The following is a 20,714-nucleotide window of genomic DNA, read 5'->3' as shown; positions in this document are numbered from 1 at the left end:
CAGAGGAGTACAGGCGGAGTAAGATTTAAGCAAAAGCAACTGGCTTCCAAATTTCTCTTCCCTTTAGGTTTACAGTAATGCCTTTTAAAAATGTATCCATAAACAGACAAAGTTCTCTTTCCAAACAATCCATCTGGCTTGGATACAGAATTGCATTGCAATTCATTGCACAATCTTTTCCGTGAACGTTAGCTGGGACCCTAAATGGAACACACTTATGTACACTCTTGATGATGCTCTAGTAGCTTCCCCCCTTCCCATTCACCTGATCTGTTTGCTATCTGCTCCAAGACTTTTTGTTAATTTGCGGGCCGCCATCATGGCATAGTAATGCTAAGACATTCACAAACTCTATTAATTACTTCATAATAGGAGGAGCATTTGGTATATTTAAAGAACAGTAGCGTTGGTGGGGCCTGTGGCCATACTACCCTGAACACGCCCAATCTCGTCTGAACTCAGACGCTAAGCAGGGTCAGGCCTGGTTAGTACTTGGATGGGAGACCACCTGGGAATACCGGGTGCCACAGGGTTAGAGAAAGGCAATGGTAAACCACCTCTAAATACCTCTTATTATGAAAACCCTATGAATATATCCAAAAAAGATTCATTGGGTTGCCATAAGTCATAATCAACTTGAAGGCATATCACAAGAAAGTATTGGTAGGAGTTATCCAACAGCTGTTTGCAATTCCCAGATCATCAATAAATTCACTTTCCTCTTTTTTGTGAATTGAGTCCATTGTGGTCCAGAAGATGGAATAATGGATCCTCTCTCCTTCCTATCCCCGACTATGGCCTTGGGAATTTTCATATATTAGGACATGGGCGAAAATGTATTTTTACTCATTTAGCTGAATCATTGAGGCAATCCTTGTGATTCTGGCCAGCTCATGTTTTTAAATTATCAGGACTGACATTCCAAATGTTTAGTTCAAGCTTCAGTGTAAACACCGTAAGTTGGACTCATGTCCAAGTTGCATTAGCAAGCCACTACAACACCCGTTTCCTATAATATGTTTACTTAGAAGTAGAGCTGGGCAAATATGGCAATTTTGGGTTTTTTTAGTTTGTCATTTTCCCAATCTTAAGTTTGATTCTCTGCATTTCCACATCAGGTTGCATTAAAAAAAAAAAGTTCTCGTGAAAATTTATCAGCATTTTAGTGAGAATTTCTCCTAATATACACATTTTTGTATGTGATTTTGTCTAATATAACATTTTTGCAAAGCAATTTTCCCAATATAATGTATTTTGTATGTTATTTCCATTAATATATGTATTTTTATGGACACCTTACCCTAGTATATGCATTTTTGTACACATTACTTTGCTGGAGAACGCAATGCAAAATTCAGAGAAGTATGAAATTCAAAGGATGGCTGTATTTCAGTTTTGGTATTGTTTTGGAAAGTGTGAAATTAGTAAGTTCGCCTTTAAATGAGAACTTGATCAAATTTCTCCACCATCCCTACTGAGAAGTAACTGAAGTGGGATTTATTTCAAGGCATAGGGCTGCAACCTTAGGCAGTCAAAAGAATGCATGGTGAATGCATCCGGACTATGCTAGCTTACTTCACCCTCTGTGTACAGACCCATATCTCACCATCTGTGCACTCTGATTTCATAGTGTACAGATTGTTAGGTTCATCATAAATGTATCGTACAATAGATAAGCCCCTATGGGTAGGTTATCCAATGTATAGATGTTAAATGGAGCTGGATGTGAAACTGATGAGCTTGAGTGAATGCAGTCAACTGGGGCAGACCTGATTATCTCACATACTTTCAGTCAACAGTCTGCATAGGGCTCTAAGATTACACACTGAAGAACTGACTGAACAGGTAATGCGTAGGTAAATCATCAATGCTCTGGCCTCTAGGCAAATGCAAATTCTGCATCTCATCTTGCTCTTTCCTTGGTAACAGAGGGACCCATAACTTTGGGCTTAAGATCTGTTTCCCAATATAGAATCACCATGCTCTGTTCTGGATAAAGAACAATATAAAAATACTGAAATCAAAATTATTGCATACCACTTTTGATCTTCAGCCTGGTTTACATATACAGTAGGGCCCCACTCATATGGTGGGTTACGTTCCGGACTCCCGCTGAAAAGCGAAAACTGCTGAAAAGTGGAACTCATTGAATAGAATGGCGAGCAATGCCCAAAACCCACCGTAAAAGCAGAACAAGTGCCGTATGAGTGGGGCTTTAGTCTAATTGTGTCTAATTGAGACTGTTGTATTAGCGAAGCACCGTAAAGTGAAGTGCCGTAAAGCGTGGCCCTACTGTACATGCACATTACAGTGAAAGCTGTAGGGCAGGGGGCAGGGGACAAAGGACACACCTGCATTATAGGGCTTCGGTGTTATCATGAAAACATCACTGTAAGGGTTAAAGCCATGAACTATACTGGCTGCTAGAGAGTCAAAAGACCTGCCACTGCTGCCTCTGAGGAAATGAGCAGGAAGGAAAAAGCAGGAAGGGTAACAGGGAGAAACAAGTTACTGAAATAATAGGGCTCCACAGACAATAATGTAAGAACTTAAAGAAGGCTCAAGAGACAAGTATCCCTTAGGAAAAAAACCACCAGGAGGAAAAAGGGTGGGAGGATGGGGGACGTCAGTAGACAGATTTTTTAAAATGCTGAGAGGAAAAAAAAGACTCAGGGGAAGCAAATGGAGGGCTCACCAGGAACAAGGAGCACAGGAGATGAAGAAATGAGGCATAACAAACAGAAAAACAAGAGTATACAGTATTTTACTCGGTTGACATGGTCACACTCGTAGTATATGCAATTCTGTGGTACAGTGAGACAGTTTATATTATTATTATTATTATTATTATTATTAATGTCCTTCACCCAAGTTCCCAGGGCAGGGTTACAACAATTTAAAATATAACCTTAAAAACAGTTTAAAACAAATTACAGTCACAAAAATAGTCTTAAAATATACATCCCAAATGCCAAAGGCCAGGATAAAGAAGTGCATCATTACCATTCAGATGGTGAAGGTGCCAGACACACTTCTGTGGGGAAGGAGTTCCACAACTTAGGGGCTGCCACAGATACTGCCTTCTTCTGGACCAGCACCACCAAACTTCTGATGGTGGTGGAACTACCAAGAGGGGCTCCTCTGCCAGTCTTAACATCTAAGAGTGTCTGTAGAGAAGGAAGAAGTCTTTCAGATATGCTTGGTTACTGCACACTCAACAGCTGCTGCTGAATCTGTAAAGTTATTGTTGAAAAGCATAGTAATGGAAGTGATGGGAGGTTATGTGAACTGTCTATTTTGGTGTTATACGTGTAATGGCCCATTCACACATGCCAGACATCACTTGCTGTCACAGTCATGCACAAGTGAATCAGACCCTTGCCCTGTCCTGAACTGAGCACCTCCAAGTAAAGCTATACATGAACGGAGTCCTTAAGCCTAGGGCAGTACCTCTTTCCATTTTTATTATCATGCAATATTTTAAATAACAGTTTCTTAGTTATGCAAATATAGTGCATGCAATTGCACCAATAGCATCCTATGTACAAACCATCCTGCCTTGGTTTCGCAGAACATTTCCTAACATTTCCAAACTTGTTCAATTACAGTGGTTGTGAAGAAGAGAGGGAATCAATATTCTGGAGTTAAAATATACCAGATGTGCATGGATCTTTACTTTTATATGGTAGGAACTGGAGAGAAAGAGAGAAGAGGGGTTCACACGATCCTCTCCACATGTTGAAAGAAGTTGTGGAGGTGGTTATGGGGAAGGGCCATGTCTCAGTGACAGAAAGTCTACTTTGTCTGCAGAGGTCCCAGGTGCAATCCATGGCATAGCCAGCTTGGCCCATGGATGTCCCTACGCCTGAAACCCCAGAGAGCTGCTTCCCGTCAGACAATACCGAGTTGAATGGATTAAGGGCCTGACTTGGTATGAAGCAGCTTCCAATGTTTCCCCACAACTGCCATCCTGCTCTCCCCAATGTCCACATATGCAAAGTACATCAGAAGGAGTAATAATGTGTTCACAATGTACATGTGTAGAGCTCCGGCACAAAAGGAGGGATCCTGACTGGGCCAAGGTCCCTCTTCATGTGGAGGAGCTCTTCACATGCACTTTGGCACAAAGTGGAGGCTGATCCATCAGGGCAGGCTGGTCTCTGCTCTACTAGCTACTCCACATTCACACCATATATGTATTCCATTATTCCACTTCAAATAGTCATGGCTTCCTCCAAAGAATCCCGAGAAGTGTAGATTGTGAAGGGTGCTGAGAGTGGCAGGGCACCGCCACATAACAAATAACCATGAGATTTTCATATGCCCCAAGACATATGGACACTTTTCTAGAGTAAAATGTTGGGTAAAAAGGCCTGCACTTAAACAGTGAGTAGGACTGCACATCAGACAGAGCTAGCCAAGCAAGGGCTTCACAACCCCTCAGGGGAAAAAATGATGATCTCTTCAAAGGCCAGGTTAAATTTCTGGATAGTGAAAGCAAGGGGCCCCAATCTCTACCTCCCCCGTTCATGATGTTGGTAATCATTTCGCTACACAGTAATCTCTTGTTATCCTGATTCTTTGAAGTCACTCCTCTTTTTTCCAGATATTTTTCCTTGTGGGAAACGGCCACAGCTCCTGCATGGGGGATCTCCCCTCCCCCACAAAGTGGAGAGATCGTAGTTGAGTGGTAGAACATCTGCTTTGCATGCAGAAGATCTCAGTTCAGTTCCCAGCATCTCCAGGCAGGGCTGGGAAATAACCCTGTCTGAAGCCCTGGAGAGCTTCTGCCGGTCAGTGCAGACAATAATGAGAGAGATGGACCAATGGGCTGACTCAGTAGAAGGCAGCTTCCTGGGTTCCCAGTCCAACAACAACTGGAGAGCCATAGCAAATGATCCAGCAAGTTGGGAGGAAGGTTTATTCTGACAAATCCTCCAACCTGACAGATGAAAATATGGACACTAGACAAAGTAGGTTCCAATAGAGCCATAACCAAGCTCTGTTAGAAGCCTTAGAGATGACTACATCTTAGGGAGATGGGATAAGGAGTCCTCCATCACTGGTTGTAGTTTTATTGTTGTTGTTGTTGTTGTTGCTGCTGCTGCTGCTGCTATCTCCATACCCTTCACCCAGGGAGACATTACAATAATTTAAAATACAACATTACTTCTTTAAAAAAAGCCCACACCTTAATCACAAAAATAGGGTGGCTCCCATTTTTATAGGGTGAGTTGGGAGAGATCCTTGTCTGAAACCCTGGACATCTGATGCCAGCCACTGAAGGTGATGCTGAGCTAGATAGACCCATGATCTGACTCAAGATAAGGCAACTTCCTATGTTCTTTTATAGGGTTTTTTTTTTAGAGGAAGGGAGATAGCTCAGTGGCAGAGCATCTGCTTAAGTGTGCAGGAAATCCCAGGTTCAATCCCTGGCATTCCCAGGGAGGGCTGGGGGAGACTTCTGCCTGAAACTCTGCAGAGCTGCTGCCAGTCAGCTAGATGGACCAATGGTCTGATTCAGCATATGGCAGCTTCCTATGTTCCTAAGCATTATTTTTTTTTGAAAGGCTCTAAGACATAGTGGGGAGGGTTTTAAATGACAACAGACCCCGAAGAAAAAAGGGGGGCAACACTCTGGTATAAGGAGATCTTGAAATGGCACACCCATGAAAAAAAACCCATTGGAAATGTGTATGTCTCTACACAGAGTCCCTCAATGACACAATCAGAAGATTTACACCGAGTGTTCTCCTCTATAATTATCCCTAATTTTAGTGTCTACCTAAGCCTGACATACCGGGAGGTAAAAGAGGAGGCACTGTGGTGTAAAATATCACAACAATGTTGGCCCCAATCCAGTGGAACAGCAGGAGGCAACACGTTCACAGCTGTGCTTGTGACACCTCACCCCCTGCCCCATTATTAGCTCTGACAGAACTGATCACATGTTAGGTTGCCGTGGGGGCGGGGGAGAGAGAATGCGCCTAGAATGAATCTGGATCTCCCTTCTCTACCCTCTCCCTGCTGATCCTGCTGACCATCTTTTAGAAGCTAAAATGTAGAGGTTGATGTGTACAGAAGTACAACACATTCAGTTTGAATGCAGACTATAGAATGTTTTGGTGGAGGCGGAAGGGGAGATCGCAGACTGAAACCTGCTTGCTGATCACTTTTGATGGATTTGGGTACTCTCTCATTTTAGATATGGAAAAGAGGATCCTCCCCCCCATCCTATTCCTTTATTGTTCTGGTGAGTCTAGCATTGTACAGCTTGCAAGTCATGTCTTTTTACCCTGGCCTTCAACAGTTCATGGAAGCTGTTCTGTTCCAATTGGAATGGTTTTATGGGTTGACTCTAAGGATGGAATGATCTGTCAATTTTGGTTCTCTCAGTTTCTCATTTTTCTCCACATTTCTACAGTAAATTGTGATTTTTTTAAAAAAAGATCATTATGAAAATTCTTCAGCATTTTAGCACAGATTTCTCTTAATAAATACATTTTAACTAATGTGCACATTTTTGCAAGCAATTTATCATAGAATGAATTTCTGAATGCGGTTTTCACCGATATATTCATTTTGTGCACACTTTTCTCTAATACATGCATTTTTTTACACATTGCTTGGTTGGAGAACTGCATTGCAAAATTTGGGTAAGTGCAGATTTCAAAGGATGGCTGTGTTTCGGTTCTCATATTGTCTTGGAAAGTGCAAATTTGATAAATTCGGCTTAAATTTGAACTGAATTGAATTCCCCCCCATCCATAGTTATAACATTTTAATAGCTTTATTTGTTTTTATAATGGTATATTCTTTTGCTGTAACCCACCATGGGACCTGAGGGTGATAGACGGGTAGAAATCTCATAAATGAATGTATAAGTTCACTCTGTAGTGCATTATAAGTGCTTGCCAGTCATTTTGCCCCATAAAATTAGAACCACAGAAGGGGGAAAGTGGAGAAGAGCCTGTTGTCCCTACTTTTTCAGTTGCACCCTTGTCTCTCATCTCACATGATCTAGATTCTAGAACTTTGATGATGCAGAGTTCTGAGGCCCATATGCACTATCCATTTAAAGCAGTATTGTACCACTTGAAACAGTCATGGCTAGTGGTAGGGCTAACTGTACCCTACAAAGTTAGGCAATTCAGAAGGTCAAACTGGGGAGAAATTCAAAGGAGAAGAATTTTGGAAGCACCTCTAATTGTGCAAAGCTCTAGGAAGTTTTTAGTAGACAAATGAGCACATCTGGGCCTTTATATTTGTGAACCAAACAGGAAGTCTCCCACTCACCTCCCCATAAACTTAGTAATCAGCTTTTCTTCAATTCATCCCCATACCCAAACCTTCTGCTTCTAATATTCTTTTGAAAGATTATGTGCTTTGTTGTTGTTGTTGTTTGTTTTTGCTCCCTGTGCAGGCTACTTTCAAAAGGGATGATAGCCTACTACCAAATAAGAGTTTAGTACACATAAAAAATTGAATTTAGCCTTCCTGTTGACAAGCTGATTGATCTGCAGGCTCTCACGACTGAATCCTCTGCTAAACGTGCTCCCATTTATCATGTGCCAGATTGTTTCAGAATCAATAGCCACGGAGGCATTTCTTCCATGGACATTCTCCCCCAGCTCTAAAAATGAACAGCTTTCTCACCATTAATTTTTTCTCCACCTCAACAGAATTATCTGAACATTTTAACTGTGCTTCCAAAGCTCTGCTAAATAATGGTTTGAAGCAGAGGCTGTTTCACGGGCCTTTTGTTAAACTGGATTTTCAAGACAACAAAATATAATTTAGAGGTAGCTTTTGTCTTTTTCAGCATCAAGAGAAATCGTCACCAGAAAGCAGGGCAGGGGGAATCACAGGGAAAATCATAGGATCTATAGGCACTGGGCAACTAGTCCATACGACTTCAAATGGTTATCAGGGGCAGTCTCTTATTTCCTTATTCCTATCCATAGTAAATCACTGCCATTATTCCTCTCTCCCCTCCCACACACACTTTGGAGGTGCTGTATTACAGTTTGATTAGTCTGAGTCCCTGTTCACAAATCCCTAGCAGCTAGTATGCAAGGACATAAAAATTTTGTTTACTATAAATTTAATTTAATTTAATTTATATAGCGCCCTAAGCCTGAAGGCTCTCTGGGCGGTGTACATAAACTGTATAACTGTCCTGCTGCAGGCCTTCCCTGCTTGCAGATTTAAGAAATTCTGCACTCCCTGTTAATCCACATGTATGACTAAGAAGGATGGCCTAGGATTCACTGAAAAATGCAGGGATTGGAGGGGACAAGTTTAGAGAAGGGCAGGGGGATTAACCAGAAGCCACAAGGAAGGAGAGGCAGCTATAATATGTAACGTTATATTTGGACATCTGAAATCCCTTCGCCTGTTTTTATTTTCCATGCCTTCAGGTATATTCCCTGGGCACTGTTCCAAGCAAGCAAACAAATAAAAATAAACACACACACACACACACATACAATTATATAAGCAGCATAAGAACAGTAAGATTAAAACTGAATCTAAAGTGCTCAGAAATCTTTGCCAGGCCCTGAAAATACAACATGGACAGCACCAGGTGAACCTCTCTGAGGAAGGCATTCTATAACCAGGGCACCAACACTGAGAAGGGCCTTTCTGTTGGCTACTTGCCAACCTCAGATGGGAACACCACCTAGAGGAGGCCCGCCATCAAAGACCTTACAGTACAAGCTTATCTTAAGGGAAATTGCTTTGCAAAAATGTATATATTAGTCAAAATTGCATATAAAAATGTGTATATTAGAAGGAATGCATACTAAAATGCTGATGAATTTTCAAGAGGTTTTTTGAAATAATGGCACACTGGTGCAGAAATGCAAAGAACTAAATTTAGGATTGAGAAAATGATAAACTAGAATTGAGAGATTCATCAACCACTGGTTGCTACTCAAATCGGGAAGCCACACCTGGATAAGGAAAGCAGGAGGCATCTGATAGTGCTCAGATAATCATCGGCATGAAAGGAAGGATCAGGCAAGCACGACAATTAAAACAAGATCCACAACAGATAACATGAAGCCAAGCCTGCATCAATGTGCATGCTACTGAGTTCACTGAGTATGAATACAATTGAGATAATCATATTTTGTGTAAGGCTATGGGATGTGCATAGGGGTTAGAGATGGGGAAGGGAATTCAATTCAGTTCACATTTAAAGCCAAATCTTTCAAATTCACACATGGCAAAGCAACATGAGAACTGAAACTCAGCCATCCTTCGAAATCTGCACTTATCTGAATTTTGCAATGCAGTTCTCCAACCAAATAATGTTTACAAAAATGCATATATTGGTAAAAATGATTATATTAGGAGAAATTGCTTGAAAAAATGAATATATTAATCAAAATGGCATACAAAATATGTTTATCAGGAGAAATTTGCCTCCAAATGCTGAATAACTTTCATGAGGATTTTTTTTTTAAAAAAAATCACAAATTGCTGGAGAAATGTGGACAACTGAATTTCAGATTGGAAAAAAACTGAGAAAAATCCTTCCATCCCAATAGGTATATTTGGCCAGACAGAGTGCTGGACTAGTCTGTAACCAGCTTAATGGGCATCTTCCTTGAATTGCCAAGCATGGCACTCCTGCTCTGATAATCAAGTTTCTAGTCCTGTATGTGCTAGCAAGTGAGTCCCTTATAGTCAAAAACATGCAGCAGTTAACTTAATTGTGTGCATGTTTACTTGGTTTGCCTTCAGTAAACACTCTTGATCTCACTACCCATCTCAAATAAAAGCCTAATAATTTCTATGAAATCACTTTAGCCTATTCGTGTGTATATTTGTGTCTGTCTGTCTGTCTGTGTGTATGTGCATGCCATAAATTGCCATTAGGCCTTTTTCTGTAATGGGAAATGATGATAATTTATACATGCAGACAGATAAATGATTCAATTCTTAGTTACAAGAAACTGTTGACAGTGATTACTGATGCTCATTTTCCCTCTCCACATTATGTGGGAAAGTCAACTCCAAGTTTAGTTGCCTCTTCATGCATGTCCCCCCCCCAAATAAATCATTCACTCACATAATAATAATTATTAATTATGCCATAGGTGCAGACAGCCACACTGCTTTATGACAGGTAGAAGGAGCCAGCAAAGCAGGTAACTGATAAAATACGTTGCAGCTCTTAATGATAGTGCAAGTAATTACTGGCTCCTTCTAAATAACCAGGGACCTAAACATAAATCTTTGCTGTTAAGAATCAGTTGACATCAGCCTAGATCTTTGGTCTTCTAGTTAGTGGGTGAATAACCAAACATTTAGGCAGAAAATTATAGTGGTTTTTGTTGTTGTTGTTGAGTTCCTATGTTAATCCTTTGGTTTGGATATTAAGAACATATGTGGAGCAACATTTTTTATGCAAGGCAAACACAAGCGGGGTTGTCCCATGCTGCCTTGACGTTGATTTTGATTCCAAGGCTCACTGTGCTGTGGTCTTCTGAATATTTCTGATTTTTATCTGAGCTTCATTACCCCACTGGGTGTTCACACTAGACTCTGACATTCTTTGGTGCGTCAAAGCTTCCATCCATGAAATGCTAAGGGCCCTGGCTGCAGATCATAGAACCAGGAGGTATGCAGCCAAAATCAACAGAGTATCTAAATAGTCACTATGCATAACAATGTATCTCTCAGATATCTTCCTACTTGCCTTGACCTTCCCTAAGGCCCCAGTGTCTCACTCTGCCTGGTCTACTTGAGGGGCAGCCAACATTGTCTCTGATCTTGCTGGCCGGGGCTGATGGAAGTTGGGCTCCACAAACCCCTGGAGGACACCATGTTGGTTACTCCTAGTCTATTCTGTCCAGCTTCCTTCATGCACTATGCCTCTAGGCACATTTCCTGTTCAGATCCTCAGCCTAAGACAGTGGAGGCTGGTGCATTAGGACAACAGTGGTGCTGGCCGTCTAGTCTCAGTCTGCCCTAGTCCAGGCCCCACCTGCCTGCCTTCTCAGCGGGGAGGAGGACAGGGACAAAAATAGAAATAGTTGGCTCTGCCTGTTATTGGTTCTGGCTCCACCTACAGTGGATCTCCCTGCTTTCCTCTCTACCAACCTCAATGGCAAGAGCCATCATTGCCCCTTGACCTCCCTGTTTCTGTTCCTCTCTTCCTGACAACATCCCACAGCCTCACAGGACGTTTTTCCTACCAAAAAACTGATATTCCACTTCCCTCACAGAACCTACACTGTTGGACAACATTCCATAGCTGACAGTATTACCATAGTTTTACCATGTTATATTCCATGATATAGCAGCAACTCTAAAAGTGATGTTAGGATACTCACAGGCATCTTAAACCTATTACAACAGATGATTTTAGAGAGAAAGGGCTTTCTCCGACATATACTCAGAGTAGACCCACTGTGTGATATTCAATGCTAGTCCTACTCAGAGTAGACCCACCGAAGTGAATGGACATGACTAACAGTAACTTAGGGTCATTAACTTCAATGGGTCTATTCAGAGTAGGACTTAGCTGACCACAACCCACTGAAATTAACAGACCTAAGTTAGTTGTGTCTATTAATTTCCATGGATCTACTCTACACAGGATTAACATTGGACACAACCTGAAATATCCAATGAAATAGAATGGATTTCATTTCAGTCCTGCTTCTTTAAGCATGATAAGTTTTACTCTGTCTCTCCAGTCTCAACCTCCCTATCTTTATCCCATTTTGATTGCCATTCTTTTCTTCTGCTCTGTTTTTCTTTAAAAATCTGTATTTCTTACCTTTGTGTAAAACAGTTGCTTTATCTATCAAGATTTCTAATAAGCTATGCCTGGGGCCCACCTGACTTTTTGATTTCCTTGGAATGTTTCCACTGAACCAGCAGTGAATGTTGCAATTATTTGTATGTGTGTCACTGGCTAATTTGCTAACCTTTTCTATTCAAATTAATATTTAGCTTTTTTGGATCTTTCTAGTTGAAATAATGAAGATGAAGCAATCTGATGTTTAGATCTTTTAGTCACGAAAATGTTCCTTCCTCGGCCACACACATGTAATCACAATAAATAGCATCTAATATGTTTACAGTAGTGGAAGGATGAGGTTAACTTCTGTTTTTATATTGATAGATTCAGCTGGATTTTAAATACTATTGTTTACAGCTAGTTACATTTTTGCTGTTGTGCTTTCCCCCCTCGAATTAAATCTTTCATTCAGCAACTAACCCCAGGGATTCTCTGTTATACAGAATATGATAAACAGCATTAGCTAGCAGCCTATGGCTGATGGTCATTAGACGTGTGTGTATACGAGAATTATTTTTTCCCCTGGAATATAGGACAAATCATCTTCTCTCCCATTTATTTGCAAAAGCCTGGATTATAAAAGTTTGTTCCAGTGAATTTGCCTTGTTTCCACATGTCTATAAAATAAGGTCATTCCAGTTGAAGATGCAAAGCAATTTCTCCAGCTGAACCCACAAGGCTGATCCTTTTTCTTTTCCCCAGACTAACTGTCCACCACTAAACTTGTGCCGCTCCCTAGGGCCGATGGTCTCCCAGGGGCAGAAGTTCCTTCCAGAGTTAGCTCCACAAAGACCTTGAAGAAAGACAACTACTAGCAATGAACAATGGATTTTGTAGCTTGGTCAATGGGAGCCTGATGGATCTATGGTTGCACCTCCAGATGGCCCTCATATACCATAGACCACTAGAACTATAACTGAAACTACTATTCCCCCCCCCCAAAAAAAAATATTTCAACACTGCAAAACAAAACCAGCCTCTCATTTTTGGCAACTCCCTTGTGAAAGCATTTGTTCATTTCTCTTCACTTTTGGTTGCCCTCAGGACCATCATCACATACTCAAATCTGATTGCCCAGATTCACACATTACACTGAACGTGGGTACAAGCTATCTCTAGACATGTACAAGTGTTTGTGTGAAAGAGGGTCAACCTGTTGATCTATTCAGCTCAGCTGTTGTGTACACATGTACCCTACCCAGACTGGCAAGTGCCCCTTGGAAGGTTGCTCAGAAGGGAATGCAGCCCTTGGGCTGAAAAAACTCCCCCCTTTTGGTAGCTGATGGATCCCCCCCAACTGTATTGTCATGTAGAGGGTGACTTTAAGGGGGAAATGCAGCTTCCAAGAAGAGCAACTCTCTTTGAAAAAATAATTTCACTTCCATACCCAAATTTACTCTCACATCCATAGAATATTGCCAAAAAGTCCCACCAGTTTGAAATGTCTGTGTGGGGTGGGTGGGTGCATTTCTATTTGGCACTCCTACCTCTGAGATGATATGGAAGTTCTTTCTGCAGCTTTTGATCAGTGACAGATTGTTTCCTTACACAAATCTTCACTTGATGTTGACAGTCATCACATGATGATAATGAGTGGTCATGGGTGAACCAGCTCTGAGTCTGTCTCACAGTTTGGAGGGGGCAGGGAAGCTTCACTAAATTCCACAATGAGGTCCTTCTCTCTTGCACACAGCACATTGTTTCTGTCATAATTTCCTATAACTGCACCCAGGGGACTGATTGACTTGAGGTCTGTGTCAACATTTCATGAAGCATGAAAAATGTTCCGTCAGGGGATTCCAGCCCTGTGAATTATGGTGACCTGAGCGAGTTGCCTCTGTGCAATCCGCTTTGTTGGGGGATTGCATTACACATAAAAGGGGATGGAAACCAGAGTGTTCACAGCTACCCATCTGTCAACAAGTGATAAGGAAGTGATAAGCATGCATCATATTCCTGTTTTCTTTACATAAATTGATTAAGGCTTCCCAGTTATTTATGGTACACACAGAAGTGCACAGAAAGTGCCCAGCTGAGGTTGGGGCCATGGTATATAAAGTCAGGGTTGCTGAAATGCATGTACCGTCATCCAAGGGTGGGTGCAAAGTGCAAGCCAGAAATGCATCAATTCTTGTTGGCTTTGGCATCAAAATCATTTCTGTCTGCTGAGTGGAAACATTTGCCTTTAAGTTTTATTTATTTATTTAAATTTATTCATTACATTTATATCCCACCCTTCCTCCCAGAGGAGCTCTGGGTAGGAAACAGTAAGTGATAAAACAATAATAAAAAATTAAAAACATCTTTAAAACAATTCCAACACAGACACAGACAGACTGGGAAAATCTCTATTTAAAAGGCTCGTTGGAAGAGGAAGGTCTTCAGCACATGCTGAAAAGACAGCAGTCTAATATTTAATATTTATTTCCTAATATTTAAGGAATTCCAAAGGGTAGGTGCAAACCACTCTAAAGGCCTGATTCCCATATTGTGGGGAACAGACTTCCTGATAAGATGATATTTGCAGGAGGCCCTCACCTGCAGGGCACAGTGACCGACTGGGTAAAATTAGGGGTGAGAAGATCTTGCAAGTATCCTGGTCCCCAGCTGTATAGGGTTTTAAGCACCACAACCAGCTCCTTGAACTTAGGCCAGTAGCTAATTGGCAGCCGGTGCAATTCTTTCAGCAGTGGGGTCATATGTTGGCAATGTCCTGCCCCAGTGAATAGTTGAGCCACTGCATTTTGCACCAGCTGCAGCTTCCAGACCAACCTCAAGGGCAGCCCCTTACTCCTAGGAGATATAAGCAAGCACAATCACGAAAACATCCAACACAATCAAATTGATTCATGTGCTTATAAAATGTCTTGCAAGGGAATAAGGCTCAAGGCTGGATGCAAAGGATGAATATCTGCACCAGAAGGAACATTCCACAATTATGCCCTCTAATTCCAAATGTTGGTGGTCAAGAGCCAATTAGTTTGGAAGCAGAACATTACCCTAGGCATACAATAGTATAGAAGTGTGTAAACAACAAAAATGGGCTTACAGAGCATGACAAACAGGCCTTAGGCTTACAATCTAAAAAGGACACAGGACAAAAGGAAAATGGTTTGGGAGAGAGGAGGAAAGATGTAAACCCCAGTACAAGTTATTCTAGAGACCAGCTGCAGGGGAGACGTTCCAGGACAGAAGGAGCCTAAAAGTCACCAGCATCTCAGGCCTACCAGTGGTGTGGCCCTTCATCCAGCAGGGGCTGATAGCTCCATGTCAATGGGGCAGTGGAATCAGCTCTGGATTTTAGTCTGAACTTTCATGGAGCTGTCCAAGCTGCTGAAACCTTCCAAAATAGGTTCAGTACCTTGCACAGCTCCTTGAAATTTCAGACTAAAACCTGGAGTGGATTCCACTGCCCCACTGACATGGAGTCATCCCCTCTCTTCCCTCCTCTGCCGCAGCCAGAGCTTAGAAAAGTTACTTGCTGGCTGGGGCTGATGGGAGTTGTAGTTCAAAAAAGTAACTTTTCTAAGCTCTGGCCTTGGAATGAGTCCTGCCTAAAATCCTGGAGAGTTGCTGCTAGTCAGTGTAGAAAGACTCAGGCCCAGTGCCAGCTGGCAGCCAGGTCAGGCACTGGTCATAGGACCCTGGAGCTCACAGGGGGCCACTACTCACCAGTGCCAGGCCTACCACTTCTCCTGACACCCATCTCCATTGCCCAGAAGCAGCTTCCATGGTGCAGGAAATTTCAACGTGCAGACAGCATAGCCACTGGGTGAGGCACCACAGGAGAGTGAGGTGAAGTTTCCCACACCTTGAAGACTGCTTCAGAGGAGGCAGGGCCCAACATGCTTTTGCTGGTGGTTGCTGTGGAAGGACTTGCAGCAGAGCACCCAGAGCCTCCAGCCATTGACGGGATGGGTGAGGGAGCACAGAGGAGGAGGGGCGGTAGCAGCACAGGTCCCATAGCAACAAAGAATGGCGGCTGGAGGAGGTGAGCCAGTAGCGAAGGGACAAGGGGCCCATTGTGTCCGAGGGCCTCTAGTAACCTGGAACTGGCCAGAGTACAGCGCTAGATGGACCAGTGGACTTGGTATAAGAAATTGTGGGTGATTCTAATTGTGACTGTCCAACATCATGTCTCCTTTGAACCTCACCCTTAGGAATTTCATGGCCAGACGTATCTGAAGTCTTGTAGAAGGGAACAATCATTGCTCTTCAAATGGGGGAGGATAAAGAACATGCATTTACATTGTATTTAGATAACAATTTTTATAGCTTCCAACTTATGGTAAATACAACAACTGCAGCAGGTTCTCTTTGACTGCAAGGCATCTTAGAGTATTTCTCAATTTAGCGTGTGTGGGGAGGGGGGTTGTCTCGAGAAAGGTGTCTTTGCCTCTTGATTTAACTCTGAATAATTCAACAGAATCTTTAATAACAAATTTGCATGTTATAAGACCCTATGACATATGATAGCTCAAACCAGCAAAAAGAAAGAAAGAAATAAAATCAGAAATTGGGTGGGTTACAAAGTGTACGGTTGACATTTTGAACATGTTCTTGGGAGTCGGTAAACTACAAGAGTGAAGGTGTAAGCAAACCAAGAGCAAATGGCTATGAAACACGAAACATGGAAAAATATATTGCCCAAAGTAGGGAATTAGAATTATCCCAGCAGGAGATGCGTGGAACCTCTAATTAAGGAAATCATTTGCCCTGCTCCTCACAAATGCATCCCTCTAAAATTCTCTGTAAAGTTTACTATTGACACTGAGCTGAATGTTGGGAAGACACCCATTTGAACCACAGTAGAGATGGGTGATGAGAAATTCTGTTTGTTTCATATTTTAATGCAAAAATTATTCACACTTCCCAAAACAATGCACAACTCTAAATGTACATATCCTTTGAACTTTGCACTCTGAATTTTGTGATATAGTTCTCCAGGCAAATAATGTGCACAGTAATGTGTGTATTAATTGAAATTAATGTGTATTAAAATGCATACGCTAGTAAAAAAATAACTAAGAATAGCTGCAGCACTGGGGGACTGGAGAAGACCTGTCCTGGGAGTGAGTATCTGAGCATCTGCATGCTTGCTTGCTCTCTCCTCTGGGTTGCTGTCTCTCAAGACAGCTGCAGTCCCTGGTAAGTGCTGCAAGGACTGGGACCCCCTGCCTGACCCTGACTCCAGAGAGAGGCTGCAGTCAATCTTGCAGCCTCTTGCATCATCTCCTGGCTGGGTCAGGGGGCATAAAAGTCTGGCTGCCGTTGGAGATCCCCTTAGGGTGTCCCAAGGGTGAGGGCACTACCCCCTTCTATTTTTTTAACCAAACTGGAGAAGAAGGTAGTGGGGATGGTGTATGGTTCACGTGTAGTTCCTGCACAAAGTGAGAGCCTGTGCAGTGAACTGAATTATAGCAGAAAGTCATTAGATGCTTTCAGAGTGAGAGTCTGTAACTGACAGAAGGCTGGCCCTCCTTGGGTGTGAGATGGGGGGGAGTAGATGTCCTCTGTGTGAAAAATATTGAGTGGGTCTGACTGTTCCCAATTCTCTCAGGGGTCTATTGGGATAATTGGTTCAAGTAGGTTTTGTTGGTGGGCTCTTGTTGGGTTCATATCAGGTATTTAGGAGGAGTCTAAGTAAGGAAGAACATAGGTGATGCCACCCAAATTTCAGTGATCATGGGTAGAGGGAGGTAGAGCCATGGGGAGGTGGTGAACTACCATAGACGACAAGGGCAAGACTATCTAGGCCTCATTCCACGCTCCCGCTCCTCTCATGGGTGGGTTCCTCGTTGCTCATCTGCTGTGCTCACGGACCTGTGTGTGCTATTGTTTAACACCAGATCAGTACACAATAAGCCCACAGTCATCCATGATTTGATCATGAATGAAAGTGCCAATTTGGTGTGCATTACCGAGACCTGGGTGGGTGACCTGATCTGACCCAGTTGATCTGACCCAGCTTTGCCCACCTGGATACACGATGCAACACCAACACAAGCTCCAGGGATGGGGAAGGGGTTGCTGTGGTCTACCGAACTTCCATCTCTGCCATCAGGAAACCACTATGTCTTGGAGCTGGCTGTGAGGGGCTGTACCTGGTGTCGGGCCAAGGAGACAGTAAACTCAGGTTGCTGCTGGTGTACCATCCACCCTGCTGCCCAGCAGCTTCTCTGACCGAGCTGGCAGAGGCCATCTCAGCTGTCATATTAGAGGAGCCAGGAATGATAGTCCTGGGTGATTTCAATGTCCATGCTGAGGCTGCCTCTAGTGTTTCAGCTTGGGACTTTATGGCCTCCATGATGACCAGGGGTCTGTCTCAAGTTGTCACCAGCCTGAAGCATAGGGCAGGGCACACCCTCGACTTGGTTTTTGCTCCAGTGGTCTGGAGATGGGGGAGTGGATTGTCATGGTCAGATCACTTCCTGGTGAAGTTTAGACTTATGGTTCCAATCCTTCTCTGCAGGGGTGGTGGACAGATTAAGATGGTCTGCCCCAGAGACTAATGGAATTCACTGGATTCCTGAATGCCCCGGGGGAATTCCCAGTAGATAGAGCAGGTGACTCTGTTGAAGCCCTTGTCATGCTGTGGAACAGTGAGGTGAGCCAGGCTCTTAACACGATTGACCCCGAGTGCACTCTCCAGCATTGTGGAGCCTGGTTTGCACCCTGGTACACCAGTGAGCTAAGGACAATGAAAGAGGCTGGATGACAGCTAGAGTGCAAGTGGCAAAAGACATGCTGTGAGGCTGGTTGGGCATGAGTAAAACATCATAACTGTGCCTACTGTGTGTTGTGACCCTGGATGGGGGGGCTTGAGAAGCGGGGCTCTAACTTTGATGACTGGGATGACGAGTTGAGGGAAGAAGGCTCTCAGCACTGCCAGTCACCTGGTCTCCCCGCGGAAGCACAGCGAGAGCTGTCAGAGACTGCTCCTATGGTCACATGCCCCTCGCCTGCGCCTGAGCTGCCACCTTGCCAACTTGCTGATCCCCAGCTGGGCGCCCAGCAGCTTCCTGCGCCTGAACAGAGTGTTAGCCCCCACCATTCAGAGGGGAAAGCCAAGATCCAGCCCCCTTTGCCTCATTCCCCGGGACTTCAGAGGAGCAAAGAGCATCGGCTGGGGTGAAGGAGGAGCTGTGGTTTATGCGCGAAAGAGAGACCTACTTGAGTGGGTGTTGAGGAGGGGAGAGGTGCTGAGTCAATATCTGTGCCTGTGAAGACAAGCTTAGTTAGTGTTAGGAAGGGACTTAGTTCCTAGAAAGCATAGTTATGTCAATGGGTCAAAAGGCTTTTGACATATCTGTAACCTTAATAAAAAGAGAAAAAATCACAGAACTGACAGCGCCTGAATTTCTTGGCTTCAGAGAGGACACTATGCAGTGGTGAGGGCGGTGAAGAAGGGCCACTTCTCTGCCACCATTGCATCCTCAAGTAGTGGAGGATGGAGCTTTTCCATATTGTCAGGTTCTGTTGACATCAACTTCAGGAAATGGAGTTTTAGACGCTTCGGAGGACCACTGTGAATTGTTTGCAAAGCACTTTGATGGTAAAGTTGCTCACTTCCATAGCAATGCCCTGTCCATAGCTACTGTAGTCCCCAGTGAGATGTCCAGTGGAATATCTGCTGGAACTTCTTGGGATCAATTTCAACTGATGCAGCCTGATGATGTGGACAAGGTGCTTGTGACGATGCATCCAGATTTGTTCTCTAAATCCTTGCCCTTCTTGACTTATTAAAGCTTGCTGAGGGGTTTGACTGAGTGGTTCCAGGGTGTGGTCAACACACCGTTGCAGGAAGGAGTGGTTCCAGCCACCTTGAAATAAGAGGTGATTCAATCACTCCTGAAGAAGCCCACCCTGAACCCATTGGTTTCTGACAACACTGCCCAGTGACAAATACCCCCTTCTTTGGGAAGGTGATAGAGAGGGTTGTGGTGCAGGAATTGCAAGTACTCCTGGATGAATCAGATTATCTTAACCCATTTCAGTCTGGGTTTAGGCCTGATGGATGAACATTTTTGGGAGAATGACAGGGGGAGTGTGACCTTGTTATTCTTACTTGATCTCTCAGTGGCTTTTGATACCATTGATCATGGTATCCTTCTGGGTCGACTTGATGAGATGGGTATTGGAGGCATCTATTTCCAGAGTCTTTTTCAGAGAATAGCATTGGGCGATTGTATTTCAGCCCCCTGGCAGATGTGCTGTGAGGCGCCACAGGGTACCATCTTCTCCCCCATGCTGTTTAACATCTCTATGAAGCCCTTGGAAGTGGTCATCAGGAGATTTGGAACAAGGTGTCAGAAATACACTGATGATACCCAGCTCTATTTCTCTGTAACATCTGAATCAGGAGAGACTGTGCAAGCCCTGGACTAGTGCATGGACTCTGTGGTGGGCTGGCTGAGGGCCAATGACTGACTGTCAATCCTAGCAACATGGAGATGCTGTGGGCTGGTGGTTCCCGAGTTTGGATAATTGGTCAGTTGCCTGCTTTGGATGGGGTTTTACTCCCTATGAAAGAACAGGTCCATAGTCTGGGCGTGCTCCTGGATCTATCTTTGTCGCTAGAGGTCCAGGTGACCTCTGTGGCTATGGGTGCCTTTCACCAACTTCGGATGATAAGACAGCCAAGGCCTTTTCTGGACCAGAATAGCCTGACTACTTTTGTCCATGCACTGGTAATCTCCAGATTGGATTACTGTAATGTGCTATATGTGGGGCTGCCTTTGAGGTTGGTCTGGAAGCTGCAGCTGATGCAAAATGAGGCAGCGAGACTGCTCACTGGCACAGAGTATTGCCAATGTATCATCCCATTGCTGAAAAAATTGCACTGGCTGCCTATTAGCTACTAGGCTAAGTTCAAGGTTTTGGTTTGGGTGTG

At 43.5% G+C, this 20,714-nt stretch overlaps 1 non-coding gene across 1 annotated transcript; it reads left to right on the top strand.

Annotated features, from left to right (window-relative positions):
- Positions 1–414: 414 nt before the first annotated feature.
- LOC133369454 (5S ribosomal RNA) lies at positions 415–533 on the top strand. The gene has a single exon (XR_009758891.1). It is a non-coding gene; the product is annotated as a 5S ribosomal RNA (ribosomal RNA).
- The last annotated feature ends 20,181 nt before the right edge of the window (positions 534–20,714 follow it).

Source organism: Rhineura floridana, chromosome 13, assembly GCF_030035675.1.
Source record: "Rhineura floridana isolate rRhiFlo1 chromosome 13, rRhiFlo1.hap2, whole genome shotgun sequence".
Lineage (NCBI taxonomy): Eukaryota > Metazoa > Chordata > Lepidosauria > Squamata > Rhineuridae > Rhineura > Rhineura floridana.
This window is presented reverse-complemented; position numbering and strand designations above follow the sequence as displayed.